Raw genomic sequence first — 14463 nt, 5'->3', positions numbered from 1 at the left:
GGTGATCAAAGTTTAGTATTACATTGATTTCATTGGGCAGAATCTGACTGAGGAAACTAAGTACCTCTGAGGAAGAGAGAGAAAGGAGAAAAGAGACCGGCTAACTTGTCTTTTAGAGGGAAAGAAGGAAGGAAAGAAATATTGACAATCCTTCATTCAGCAGACCACCTTTCAACAAGCAGGTCAACTGATGTTTGTGCCTTGAGCTACAGCCCCATTCAGTGTCAGATTTAGTAAGTCCTCACACTTTACACACAACTCTTCTTTGTCAACCCTCTTTAAATAAGTAGATTAAGGCATATGTCTGTATGTCCCAAATAGCACCCTATTCCCTATATAGTGCACTACTTTTTTTAAACTAAGTGCACTATAAAGGGAATAGGGTGCCATTTGGAACACTATTTTAGAACAGTAGTTACAATGGCATGATGAAAGCGGGTTGAGGAATGGAACATTCAATGTCAGTTATTTCTCTGGAACAATATATATATATATATTTATATATATATTATTTGTTTGTTTTGAATCAATTCTTCATGAAGGTAGGGACTGTAGTGTCGGTGCAGGGTTGAGATTTCCGTGCTCGATTGTTGATTAGATATATGAATAATTATTGAATCTATCAAAATGTATTGCTTACAATAAAAGCAATCGGGATTGATCGATCAGCAAGTTTATAGTCTATAAACATCCCAAACAAAGGAATCCTTATAATGTATATATCTATCACCATAGTCTAAAGACGTAGAAAGGAGCGTTTTTATTTTTTTTCCAGAAATATATTGGTTGTCTTTAGCTTTAGTTCTGAGGCGTTAAAAGTGTGAGTAATGTATGTCCTCGTTCCACAGACAGCTCTTTATCCCTCGCGTGTTGCTGTAACCCATCCCCCATGAATTCAGTTCTGAGATTCAGACCCATCTCAAGGGGAACAAGCTCTCTCTGTCGCTCTCTCTTTCTCTTTATACAGCAAAATAGGCTATTACTTGACTCCGCCATCGGTCACGGTCTAATTTGCTGTGCCGTTGTGGATTCAAGACATTAATTTAAACATAGTTAAAACCCTAAACAGGCTGACTGCACAGACAATTCCACCATTATATTGTAGGCCTATTGTATTAAAACGGATATGGTGGATACTACGAGGGCGTTCCTTGCTACGGGGGTGGGGGGGGTCAGTGAAACAAGATATGTGTTTACATTGTAACGGTACCATTATGTTAAACCGCTATATTGGCGCAGAGAGAAGGAGTGTGTTGGCCTAATGTGCGTCAAAACATCGTATCACGACAGTGGAGGAGTGACACATTTTGAAAACCTACATTATGGCGCTCCGCCATCGCTCTGTCTACAATTTAGCCTTTATTTCGCCCCCACGAGCACCCCTTGTCGTCCACTCAATTCAAAGTGCTTTACCTGCCTGGGATACATATGTTTACATTGCCAAAGCAAGCAAAATATACAATAAATATATTTCCCTTTCTCTTTCTCTTTCACCCGCTCGCTCCTGTGATAAGCAAACCCAAGCACGGGGAGGAGCTGCCGTCTCGTGCGGCCCCCATCCCCTTTCTCCCCTGCTACTAATTTGACCCACCAGAGAGAGAAAATGAAAAGTAAGGAAACGGGGGAAAGAGAGACGGGTGTGTTGCCTGTCTTCATATGAGCGGAAAGGCGTCATATTCGGTGCAGCTCGAGCGCTGTTGTTGGCCGGGGCTCACACGAGAGAGAGAGGGGGAGAGAGAAGGAAGAGGGGCTGCTTTACAGATAACGGAACAGTGAAAGGAGAAAGCGCTATCGACGAGTCATAACGTCAAAATCGGTGTAAAACCGGGTAAGACAACAGCGCGCGTCCAGATTCCCTCATCACTTCGATTCGAGCCAACTGGGATCGGGATGGATATATCTTCTGCACCATTTGTCAGATCTCCCGCTAGAGGACCGTGCCTCACGCGCAGCAGCAGCACCCCCACCACCGAAATCGTTGTTTCTTCTCGGATGCTCCCATTAGATACAGAACAACGGTAGATATCGATTAGTGGCTAGTATTCGAATGCGGCGCGCACTGCCCGGGATAACGGTAGATTGAACCTGCTGGCTGCCATCGACTGAACAAACGGAGACGTACCAACGGTACCACGGGATTCGTGGTGGTTCAGCTATCCTAGGCACTGCAGCCTAGCAGGCAGCCCCCTTCGTCGCAAGATACGGAGAAACCGTAGGATACTAGCCTACACTCTCTCCCTGATGCAAAACACCGCCGCAGCGCAGCGTCGAGAAACGATGCAGCTGTTTGATAAGATACATATGTAACGGGGGAATTACGGGAGACCCTGGCCGGGTTCTCTGTCTGATCTGCGCACCCAGGCTGATAACGGAGGCTCCGATAACGGGACTGGAATGGCATAGATTGCTTTTTTTTCAACACGGTGACCGACGAACAGAACGGATACATATCTGACATGACTATCTGCATCTAGAGACCTCAAACACAGGCGATGGGTAAGGAAAGCCTTTCCTTTTCTTGTGGGGAAATATAGAGGGGAATATCGGCCAGTGACGTGCATTTTCAAAGACCCCTGGTCTGTCATAAGGCACCTGTATGACTGCAATGTAGATGGGTGTCTGTATGGGTGTGTTGGTTCTTTCAAGACAACTGGGAACTTTGAAAAATAGGTTAAACCGCGACGTCAGTTATCTTTAGGTCAATTATGAGTTGGATGACCGTTCAAAACGAGTCGGAGCTCGTTTTTTCCCGAGTTCCCAGTTGTCTAGGAACGCACTTGATTCGGAAGTCGAAGATATCCAAGTTCCCAGTTGTTTTGAACGCGGCATGTGTAGGCCTAGTTGGGGGTAAGGCCAATGTATAGGGACATGATATTGGTGATGAATATTGTTATAATAATCTATTAGCCTATGGTTTTAGCAACCACAAACCAAATAAGTACGATCCGATTGCAAGCTGGTTCAGAATTCTATTCTCTGTCCAATCCCGCAAAAAAACATTCGCGTGCGATTATGATCTTCAATATTAGGTGACGTTCCAGAATCCGTAATTCTTTACTTCTTGAGAGCTGACATGACAAGTAGACAAGACAGACTTATCCCGAGAGAGGCCTATTCGTTTTTGTTTTTGGTTGTTATGGTGTCTGCAGATGCAGAATTACATTCACTTCACTTGCTACAGTGGAGTTGCAGTGTTACATTCTGCAGTGATAGAAACATCCAATTCAGACCATGTTGTTTGGTTTATACACTCTTACAACAACATGTTTTTATCCAGAACCTTAGAGGGTTATTCGGTTGTCCCCATAGGATAACATTTTGAATAACCCTTTCTGGGTCCATGTAAAACCATTTTGGGTTTGATGTAGAAAAATTTCTACAGAGGCTTCTACATGGAACCAAAAAGGGTTCTACTTGGACCCCAAAAGGGTTCTACCGGAACCAAAAAGGTTCCTCTATGGGGACAGGAGAAGAACCCTTTAGGAACCCTTTTTCTCTAAGAGTGTTGGCCTGTGCAGTGAATGCAGATGTAGAGCCGAGAGACTAACAGACTGTCAAGTCCCCTTATAACAGCCTACCTGAACCAGCAGTTGTAAAGGGCTTCAGGAAGCAGTTGTCCCTTCAGATATTTACATTTATCTGATCTAGGTTCAGCTGTTACTCGCCAACCCTGACCTTTACCATTATGAGACGAATCATAATAATCCATTATAAACTCATGTAGAGGAAAACCTTGTATATAACACATTTTACAAGCATTCAGCTACACCCACAATAACATCTGCAAAATATGTGTGTGACCAAAAACATTTGATTTGATCGTGTGTGTGTGTGTGTGTGTGTGTGTGTGTGTGTGTGTGTGTGTGTGTGTGTGAGAGAGAGAGAGAAGACAGTTACAGACGTACACAATTTGGTAGGCACGCCTAAGGCCTTGTTGTTTCTTCATATTGCTAGAGGGATGTCTAAGGATGGAGTGATGATTGGTTGATCCATCTCCATTTACTCTGCGGCTAGCCCGGGAGTTGTGAGTTAGTGGTCGGAATGGGGGTGGGGGTGTGTGTGTGTGTGTGTGTGTCGCTGTGTGTGGGTTGCACTTGCTCATGTGAAACAACTCACAAAATAATTTCTCAAGGGGTGTATCATAATAGTCATTTGCAGCCTCCTCATCTTCATCTGAACTCAAGATGATGGCTGTGTTCCTCGTTCAAGCTAACATGACTGGGTCTGTGAATAAGTCAGTTAAGGTGAAGGAAAGGAGACAAGGAGAGGAAGTAAACCAAGACTATAGAGATGCAACCCTTGGGAACGGTTCCCTGGCTGAGGTATCTGAAGAATCCAAATCAGTTGTGAGTTATGTGTTGTGAATTAGTGGTCTGTGTGTGTGTGTGTGTGTGTCTCTGTGGGTCTCAGTGGGTCTCAGTGGGTCTGTGTGTGTGCTGCACATCTGGAAATTGAGCAAGTTGAGGTGACTAAACTGCTTGGAGTAACCCTGGATTGTAAACTGTCCTGGTCAAACATATTGATACAACAGTAGCTGGTGCAGACCGATAGGACAGCCCTGCTTCGAGCTCCGAGGCAACTTCTCAGTAGTTTTTTTATTTTTTTTATACGTTATTTCTTACAATATTAGCCCAGAATTGTTTTGTGTTATTACATAGAGCCGGGAAGAACTTTTGGATATCAGAGCGGCGGTAACTCACCAGCATTACGACCAGGAATACAACTTTCCGCATTGGAGGATCCTTTGTTCGTAACACCCAGGGCAACTGAACTGATTCCAGAGGCTGATCCAAAAGACTGATCCAAAACACAAGCAAAACGTCAGTATTCCGCCAGAGTGGAGTTGCAATTAAACGTCTCAGACATGGAGAAGTGTGGCAGGGTCTACAGATAATCACGGACAACAAAGGAGAACACAGTTCCACCGACGCGCTACCAAGGACTGTGGGCTCTCCTTCTCTGTGGCCAACGTGAGGAAGACATTTAAACATGTTAACCCTCGACTGCTGGCCCAGACGGCATCCCGAGCCGCGTCCTCAGAGCAGGCGCAGACCAGCTGGCTGATGTGTTTACGGACATATTCAATCAATCCCTATACCAGTCTGCTGTCCCCACGTGCTTCAAGATGGCCACCATTGTTCCTGTACCCAAGAAATCAAAGGTAACTGAACTAAATGACTATCGCCACGTAGCACTCACTTCTGTCATCATGAAGTGCTTTGAGAGACAAGTCAAGGATCTTACCTGACACCCTGGACCCACTTCAATGTGCTTACTGCCCCAATAGATCCACTTCAATGTGCTTACTGCCCCAATAGACCCACTTCAATGTGCTTACTGCCCCAATAGATCCACTTAATGTGCTTACTGCCCCAATAGATCCACTTAATGTGCTTACTGCCCCAATAGATCCACTTCAATGTGCTTACTGCCCCAATAGATCCACTTCAATGTGCTTACTGCCCCAATAGATCCACTTCAATGTGCTTACTGCCCCAATAGATCCACTTCAATGTGCTTACTGCCCCAATAGATCCACTTCAATGTGCTTACTGCCCCAATAGACCCACTTCAATGTGCTTACTGCCCCAATAGATCCACTTAATGTGCTTACTGCCCCAATAGATCCACTTAATGTGCTTACTGCCCCAATAGATCCACTTCAATGTGCTTACTGCCCCAATAGATCCACTTCAATGTGCTTACTGCCCCAATAGATCCACTTCAATGTGCTTACTGCCCCAATAGATCCACTTCAATGTGCTTACTGCCCCAATAGACCCACTTCAATGTGCTTACTGCCCCAATAGACCCACTTCAATGTGCTTACTGCCCCAATAGACCCACTTCAATGTGCTTACTGCCCCAATAGATCCACTTCAATGTGCTTACTGCCCCAATAGATCCACATCAATGTGCTTACTGCCCCAATAGACCCACTTCAATGTGCTTACTGCCCCAATAGATCCACTTCAATGTGCTTACTGCCCCAATAGATCCACTTCAATGTGCTTACTGCCCCAATAGATCCACTTCAATGTGCTTACTGCCCCAATAGACTCACTTCAATGTGCTTACTGCCCCAATAGATCCACTTCAATGTGCTTACTGCCCCAATAGACCCACTTCAATGTGCTTACTGCCCCAATAGACCCACTTCAATGTGCTTACTGCCCCAATAGATCCACTTCAATGTGCTTACTGTCCCAATAGACCCACTTCAATGTGCTTACTGCCCCAATAGATCCACTTCAATGTTTCTTATTGCCCCAATAGATCCACTTCAATGTGCTTACTGCCCCAATAGACCCACTTCAATGTGCTTATTGCCCCAATAGATCCACTTCAATGTGCTTACTGCCCCAATAGATCCACTTCAATGTGCTTACTGCCCCAATAGACTCACTTCAATGTGCTTACTGCCCCAATAGATCCACTTCAATGTGCTTACTGCCCCAATAGACCCACTTCAATGTGCTTACTGCCCCAATAGACCCACTTCAATGTGCTTACTGCCCCAATAGATCCACTTCAATGTGCTTACTGTCCCAATAGACCCACTTCAATGTGCTTACTGCCCCAATAGATCCACTTCAATGTTTCTTATTGCCCCAATAGATCCACTTCAATGTGCTTACTGCCCCAATAGACCCACTTCAATGTGCTTATTGCCCCAATAGATCCACTTCAATGTGCTTACTGCCCCAATAGATCCACTTCAATGTGCTTACTGCCCCAATAGACCCACTTCAATGTGCTTACTGCCCCAATAGACCCACTTCAATGTGCTTACTGCCCCAATGGACCCACTTCAATGTGCTTACTGCCCCAATAGACCCACTTCAATGTGCTTACTGCCCCAATAGACCCACTTCAATGTGCTTACTGCCCCAATAAACCCACTTCAATGTGCTTACTGCCCCAATAGATCCACGGACGACGCAATCGTGGACAAGAGGATGTATGTATGAATGCTGTTAATGGACTATAGCTCAGCATTCAACACCATAGTACCCTCCAAGCTCATCGTTAAGCTCAGGACCCTGGGTCTGAACCCTGCCCTGTGCAACTGGGTCCTGGACTTCCTGACGGACCACCCCCAGGTGGTGAAGGTAAGAAACAATACCTCCACTTCGCTGATCCTCAACACAAGGGACCCACAAGGGTGCATGCTCAGCCCCATCCTGTACTCCCTGTTCACCCGTGTCTGCGTGGCCATGCACTCCTCCAACTCAATCATCAAGTTTGCAGACGACACAACAGTAGTAGGCCTGATTACCAACAATGATGAGACAGCCTACAGGGAGGAGGTAAGGGCCCTGGGAGTGTGGTGCCAGGAAAATCATCACATGACAACATGACAACACAGCATGGTAGCGACACAATTGAGAGCATCCTGTCAGGCTGTATCACCACCTGGTACGGCAACTGCACCGTCCGCAACTGCAGGGCTCTCCAGAGGGTGGTGCGGTCTGCCCAACGCTTCACGTGGGGCAAACTACCTGCCCTCCAGGACACCTACAGCACCCAATGTAACAGGAATGCCAAAAAGATCATTAAGGACAACAATCACCTGAGCCACTGCCTGTTCACCCCGATATCATCCAGAAGGCGAGGCCAGTACAGTTGCATCAAAGCTGGGACCGAGATACTGAAAAACGGCTTCTATCTCAAGGCCGTCAGACTGTTCAATAGCCATCAGTAGCACCTTAGAGGCTGCTGCCCTATATACATAGACTTGAAATCCCTGCCCACTTTAATAATGGAACTCGGGTCACTTTAATAATGTTTACATATTTTGCATTACTCATCTCATATGTATATACTGTATTCTACTCTATTCTACTGTATCTTAGTCTATGCATTACTCATCTCATATGTATATAATGTATTCTACTCTATTCTACTGTATCTTAGTCTATGCATTACACATGGATTATGTGTTGTAGATATGTGGTAGTGGAGAAGGCTCCTGAGGGCACACACTTAGTGTGTTGCGAATGTATTTTAATGTTTGACATTGTTTTTTAATCTATATATTCTTTACCATTATTTAACTAGTCAAGTCAGTTAAGAACATATTCTGATTCACAATGACTGCCTATCAAAAGGCAGAAGGCCTCCTGTAGGGACGGGGGCCTGGGATTAAAAATAAATAAACACAATATAAATATAGGACAAAACACACATCACGACAAGAGAGACAACACTACGTAAAGAGAGACCTAAGACAACAACATAGCAAGGTAGCAACACTTGACAACACAGCATGGTAGCAACACAACATAACAACAGCATGGTAGCAACACAACATGGTAACAGCACAAAACATGGTACAAACGTTATTGGGCAAATCTGATGGCCGAATGGTAAAGAACATCTAGCCGGTCGAGAGCACCCTTACCTACTGATCTATAAATGATGTCTCCGTAATCGAGCATGGGTAGGATGGTCATCTAAATCAGGGTTAGTTTGGCAGCTGGGGTGAAAGAGGAGCGATTACGATAGAGGAAACCAAGTCTAGATTTAACTTTAGCCTGCAGCTTTGATATGTGCTGAGAGAAGGACAGCACTTGTATGAGGTGACTACCTCAAACTCTAAACCCTCAGAGGTAGTAATAACACCTGTAGGAAGAGGGGCATTCTTCTTACCAAACAACATGACCTTTGTTTTGGAGGTGTTCAGAACAAGGTTAAGGGTAGAGAAAGCTTCTTGGACACTAAGAAAGTTTTGTTGTAGACCATTTAACACAAAATCCGGGGAGGGGCCAGCTGAGTATAAGACTGTATCATCTGCATATAAATGGATGAGAGAGCTTCCTACTGCCTGAGCTATGTTGTTGATGTAAATTGAGAAGAGCGTGGGGCCTAGGATCAAGCCTTGGGGTACTCCCTTGGTGACAGGCAGTGGCTGAGACAGCAGGTTTTCTGACTTTATACACTGCACTCTTTGAGAGAAGTAGTTAGCAACCCAGGCCAAAGATCCCTCAGCAATACCAAGACTTCTTAACTGGCCCACAAGAATGGAATGGTCTGCCGCAGGTATACCCAAACTGACATCGGGGGTACTCCAAATAAAAATGCGATTCACATTTACATTTTGTTTGTCACTCTTGAGCAGAAATTTACAAACAAAACATGTCAATTTGAAAAATAATCCACAGGAGTTTTTTGAGCAAGAATTTAGACGACTTTTGAGTAGTAAGAAATGTATTAAAGCAACAGATACAATTAATAATAATGGGCTAGAAACGTTTTATATGGTGAGTTACCGAGTGGCTAGGACAGACAAAGCCCTATACTATTGTGGAGGACTTCATTCTTCCTAATGCTGCAGAGATGGCTGGGACAATACTGGGGGAAAAGGCCAAAAAAACTATACAGACAATGCCTTCATCAAACAACACTTTTTCATGACGCATCAGTGACATGGCAGGAGATGATTTGAAACAACTACTGCTTCACATACAAGCCCGTGAATTATATGCGTTACAGCTGGATGAGTCAACAGACATGGTGGGCCTGGCACAAGCTCCTGGTATATGTCCGTTATGTTTATGGGGGGTCAATTAAGGAAGACGACTTCTTCTGCAAACCACTGGAAACCAGAACAACAGGAGAGGATATTTTAAAGTACTGGACAGCTTTGTGGCATCAAATAGACTTCGGTGGTCAAGATGTGTTGGTATCTGTACTGATGGCGCAAAATCCATGACAGGGAGACATAGTGGAGTGGTAACGTGTGCAAGCAGTTGCTCCCGATGCTACTTGGGTCCACTGCAGCATCCACCGAGAGGCTCTAGCTGCCAGGGGAATGCCTGACAGCTTGAAAGACGTTTTGGACACTACAGTGAATATGGCTAACTTTGTTAAAGCAAGGCCCCTGAACTCTTGTGTAACACTTCTACAACATACAGAAGTGCGCTGGTTATCAAGGGGCAAAATATTAACATGTTTTTTTGAATTGAGAGAAGAGCTTAAAGTTCTTTACTGACCATCATTTTCTCTTGTCTGACCGCTGGCATGATGACGAGTTTCTCACACGACTGGCCGATCTAGGTGATGCTTTTTCTCGCCTGAAGTATCTGAATCTACGATAACAGGGACTCTTCGCAACTATATTCAATGTAGTTGAGGCTACGATTAAGAATTTGGAGCTCTTCTCTGTCTGCATTAACAAGGACAACACACAGGTCGTTCCATCACTGTATGATTTTTTGTGTGCAAATGAACTCAAGCTTATGGACAATGTCAAATGTGATATAGCGAAGCATCACACCCTTATTCACCATTTTCAATTAAGAAATAAGGTTTTATATGTAAGATGGCGAAATAAAGATCAACATTTTTGATTATAATTATATTATTATTTGTGCCCTGGTCCTATAAGAGCTCTTTGTCACTTCCCACGAGCCGGGTTGTGACAAACTCACACTCATTTTAATGGTTAATAAATGTATTGTATAGTGTGTGTGGCAGGCTTACAATGATTGCAACAAAGAACTACATTTGAGAATGCACTGACCCTGGTGCTAGAGGGGGTACGCAGCTGGAGATTGAATGTTTGAAGGAGTAGGCAGCTGGAGGTTGAATGTTTGAAGGAGTAGGCAGCTGGAGGTTGAATGTTTGAAGGAGTAGGAAGCTGGAGGTTGAATGTTTGAAGGAGTAGGCAGCTGGAGGTTGAATGTTTGAAGGAGTAGGCAGCTGAAGGTTGAATGTTTGAAGGGGTAGGCAGCTGGAGGTTGAATGTTTGAAGGGGTAGGCAGCCGGAGGTTGAATGTTTGAAGGAGTAGGCAGCTGGAGGTTGAATGTTTGAAGGAGTAGGCAGCTGGAGGTTGAATGTTTGAAGGAGTAGGCAGCCGGAGGTTGAATGTTTGAAGGAGTAGGCAGCCGGAGGTTGAACGTTTGAAGGAGTAGGCAGCCGGAGGTTGAATGTTTGAAGGAGTAGGCAGCCGGAGGTTGAATGTTTGAAGGAGTAGGCAGTCGGAGGTTGAATGTTTGAAGGAGTAGGCAGCTGGAGGTTGAATGTTTGAAGGAGTAGGCAGCTGGAGGTTGAATGTTTGAAGGAGTAGGCAGCTGGAGGTTGAATGTTTGAAGGAGTAGGCAGCTGGAGGTTGAATGTTTGAAGGAGTAGGCAGCTGGAGGTTGAATGTTTGAAGGGGTACGGGACTATAAAACGTTTGGGAACCACTGGTCTACCGTATCTAAAGCTTTGGCCACGTCAATGTGAATAGCAGCACAGCATCGCTTTATACCGGCCTTAATGTTGCTGGACCCAGGAAGAGTAGCTGCTGATGAGGATCCATAGTAAATACAAATACACACTCAGTCGTTTCTCAAGGGTCGATCTCACTTTCAAAAAGTATCCTTTCCTCCTAACATCATTGAACACGACTGGGTCTGTAAATTCAATGCAGACACTAGTCCTTTCACATCGATGTAGATCATCAAGGAGAGGAGATGAGGAAGCAAACAAAGACTATTGAGATACACCCCTTGGGATCGGTTCACTAACTGAGGCGGAGGTATCTGATGTAGCCTGGTTGGTTGGTTCACTCTGAAGGTCTGCCAACGATCCAGCGGCACTGCTGACACTGTAGACCACAGCTGTTGCACCACAGTAGAGAAAGGGGAGTGTATGTGTGTGTGTGTATGTGTGTGTGTGTGTGTGTGTGTGTGTGTGTGTGTGTGTGTGTGTGTGTGTGTGTGGACCTGTTCAACTCTTCTTGAGGGGACCAGAAGTCTCCACCAGAATAGTAAACAAACACAAATTTGACCAACTGGGGACATTTTGTTAGTCCCCACAAGGTTAAATGCTGTTTCTAGGGGTTTAGGGTTAAGATTAGAATTACTGTTAGAATTACCTTAAGGGTTAGGGTTAGTTTTAGGCGCTAGGGTTAGGTTTAGGAGCTAGGGTTAGTTTTAGGAGCTAGGTTTAGGGTTAAGGTTAGAATTACTGTTAGAATTACCTTAAGGGTTAGGGTTAGTTTTAGGCGCTAGGGTTAGGTTTAGGAGCTAGGGTTAGTTTTAGGAGCTAGGTTTAGGGTTAAGGTTAGAATTACTGTTAGAATTACCTTAAGGGTTAGGGTTAGTTTTAGGAGCTAGGGTTAGTTTTAGGAGCTAGGGTTAGTTTTAGGAGCTAGGGTTTGTTTTAGGAGCTCGGGTTAGGTTTAGGAGCTAGGGTTAGTTTTAGGGTTAGGGGTTAGGGTTAGGAGCTAGGGTTAGGTTTAGGGTTAAGGTTAGAATTACTGTTAGAATTACCTTAAGGGTTAGTTTTAGGGTTAGGGGTTAGGTTTAGGAGCTAGGGTTAGGGTTAGGTTTAGGGTTATGGTTAAGAGCTAAGATTAGGTTAGGTTTAAGGTTAGGGTTAGGAGCTAGGGTTAGGTTTAGGGTTAGGAGCTATAATTAGGTTAGGTTTAAGGTTAGGGTTAGGGTTAGGTTTAGGAGCTAGGGTTAGGTTTAGGGTTAGGAGCTAGAATTAGGTTTAGGGTTAGGTTGAATGTTAGGTTTTTGGGTAAAGGGTTAGGGTAAGGGTCAAATTATGGGTTAGGGTTACAGTTAGGGTTAGGGGTTAGGGAAAATAGGATTTTGAATGGGACTGAATTGCATGGCCCCACAAGGTTAGCTGTCCAAGACTGTGTGTGTGTGTGTCCTAAGAGAGAGGAGGACTAGGTTCTCGGTGCTCCCCCAGTCTAAATGAGGCTCTGGCACAGCGTTGCTTAGTTGGTGGCCTTGTTTGCCCTTCGCTTCCACTGAAAGACGAAAACAGGAAATGCAAATGTGACAGAGAGTGAGGGGGGAGGGGGCAACACTTTCTCTGATGGCATAACAGTAGAGCCATTTGACTTGACACTCAACAAATAGAATGAAGGAAATGACAGAGAATATGCAGGGAGCAAGTATCAAGGGAAACGAGAGAGAGAGTTAGAGAGGGGGCGCGGATAAGCCATAAAGAAAGAGGATGAAAGAGAGAGAAAGAGAAAGTGAAAGGGAGAGAGAGATCAGAAAGAAGGAGAGAGAGAGAGAGGGAGAGATCATATTAATGTATAAATATCTCATCACTCGGAGTACCATCTTTTTGAATTACTGGGCTCTGGTGGACTCACACTGCAGATAGGTGTCTGAATACACCCTCTCCTTCTCTCCTTCTCTCCCTCCCTGTCTTCCTCTCCAACCCCCTTACCCTTCTCTTCTCCCCTCTTTTTCTCCCTCATCTTCTCGTCCCTCCCTGTCTCTCTCTCTTCCCCCTCCTGCCTCTCTCTTCCCCCTCCTGCCTCTCCCTCTCCACCCCCTTGCCTCTCTCTCTCCACCCCCTTTGCCTCTCTCTCTTCACCCCTCTTGCCTCTCTCTCTTCACCCCTCTTGCCTCTCTCTCCAACTCTCTTGCCTCTCTCTCTTCCCCCCTCCTGCCTCTCTCTCTTCCCCCTCCTGCCTCTCTCTCTCCACCCCTCTTGCCTCTCTCTCCACCCCTCTTGCCTCTCTCTCTCCACCCCTCTTGCCTCTCTCTCTCCACCCCCTTGCCTCTCTCTCCACCCCTCTTGCCTCTCTCTCTCTCCACCCATCTTGCCTCTCTCTCTCTCCACCCCTCTTGCCTCTCTCTCTCTCCACCCCTCTTGCCTCTCTCTCGTCACCCCTCTTGCCTCTCTCTCCACCCCTCTTGCCTCTCTCTCTCCACCCCTCCTGCCTCTCTCTCTCCACCCCTCTTGCCTCTCTCTCTCCACCCCTCTTGCCTTTCTCTCTCCACCCCCTTGCCTCTCTCTCTTTCCCCCTCTCGCCTCTCTCTCTTTCCCCCTCTCGCCTCTCTCTCTTTCCCCCTCATGCCTCTCTCTCTTTCCCCCTCTTGCCTCTCTCTCTCCACCCCCTTGCCTCTCTCTCCACCCCTCTTGCCTCTCTCTCTCTCCACCCCTCTTGCCTCTCTCTCTCTCCACCCCTCTTGCCTCTCTCTCTCCACCCCTCTTGCTTCTCTCTCCACCCCTCTTGCCTCTCTCTCGTCACCCCTCTTGCCTCTCTCTCCACCTCTCTTGCCTCTCTCTCTCCACCCCTCTTGCCTCTCTCTCTCTCCACCCCTCTTGCCTCTCTCTCTCTCCACCCCTCTTGCCTCTCTCTCTCTCCACCCCTCTTGCTTCTCTCTCCACCCCTCTTGCCTCTCTCTCGTCACCCCTCTTGCCTCTCTCTCCACCCCTCTTGCCTCTCTCTCTCCACCCCTCTTGCCTCTCTCTCTCCACCCCTCTTGCCTCTCTCTCTCCACCCCTCTTGCCTCTCTCTCTCCACTCCCCTTGCCTCTCTCTCTTTCCCCCTCTCGTCTCTCTGTCTTTCCCCCTCTCGCCTCTCTCTTCACCCCTCCTGCCTCTCTCTCTTCACCCCTCCTGCCTCTCTCTCTCCACCCCTCCTGTCTCTCTGTTCCCCCTCCTGCCTCTCTCTCTCTTCACCCCTCCTGCCTCTCTCTCTCTTCACCCCTCCTGCC

At 46.1% G+C, this 14463-nt stretch overlaps 1 protein-coding gene across 1 annotated transcript in view; it reads right to left on the bottom strand.

Annotated features, from left to right (window-relative positions):
• The window catches only part of LOC135534853 (parvalbumin alpha), a 352035-nt gene that overhangs the window by 254074 nt on the left and 83498 nt on the right, over positions 1-14463 (bottom strand). The window lies entirely within an intron of this gene.

The sequence above is a fragment of the Oncorhynchus masou genome, chromosome 5, assembly GCF_036934945.1.
Source record: "Oncorhynchus masou masou isolate Uvic2021 chromosome 5, UVic_Omas_1.1, whole genome shotgun sequence".
In the NCBI taxonomy this organism is placed as follows: Eukaryota; Metazoa; Chordata; class Actinopteri; order Salmoniformes; family Salmonidae; genus Oncorhynchus; species Oncorhynchus masou.
The sequence above is the reverse complement of the archived record's forward strand: the minus strand, read 5'-3'. Positions and strand labels throughout refer to the sequence as shown.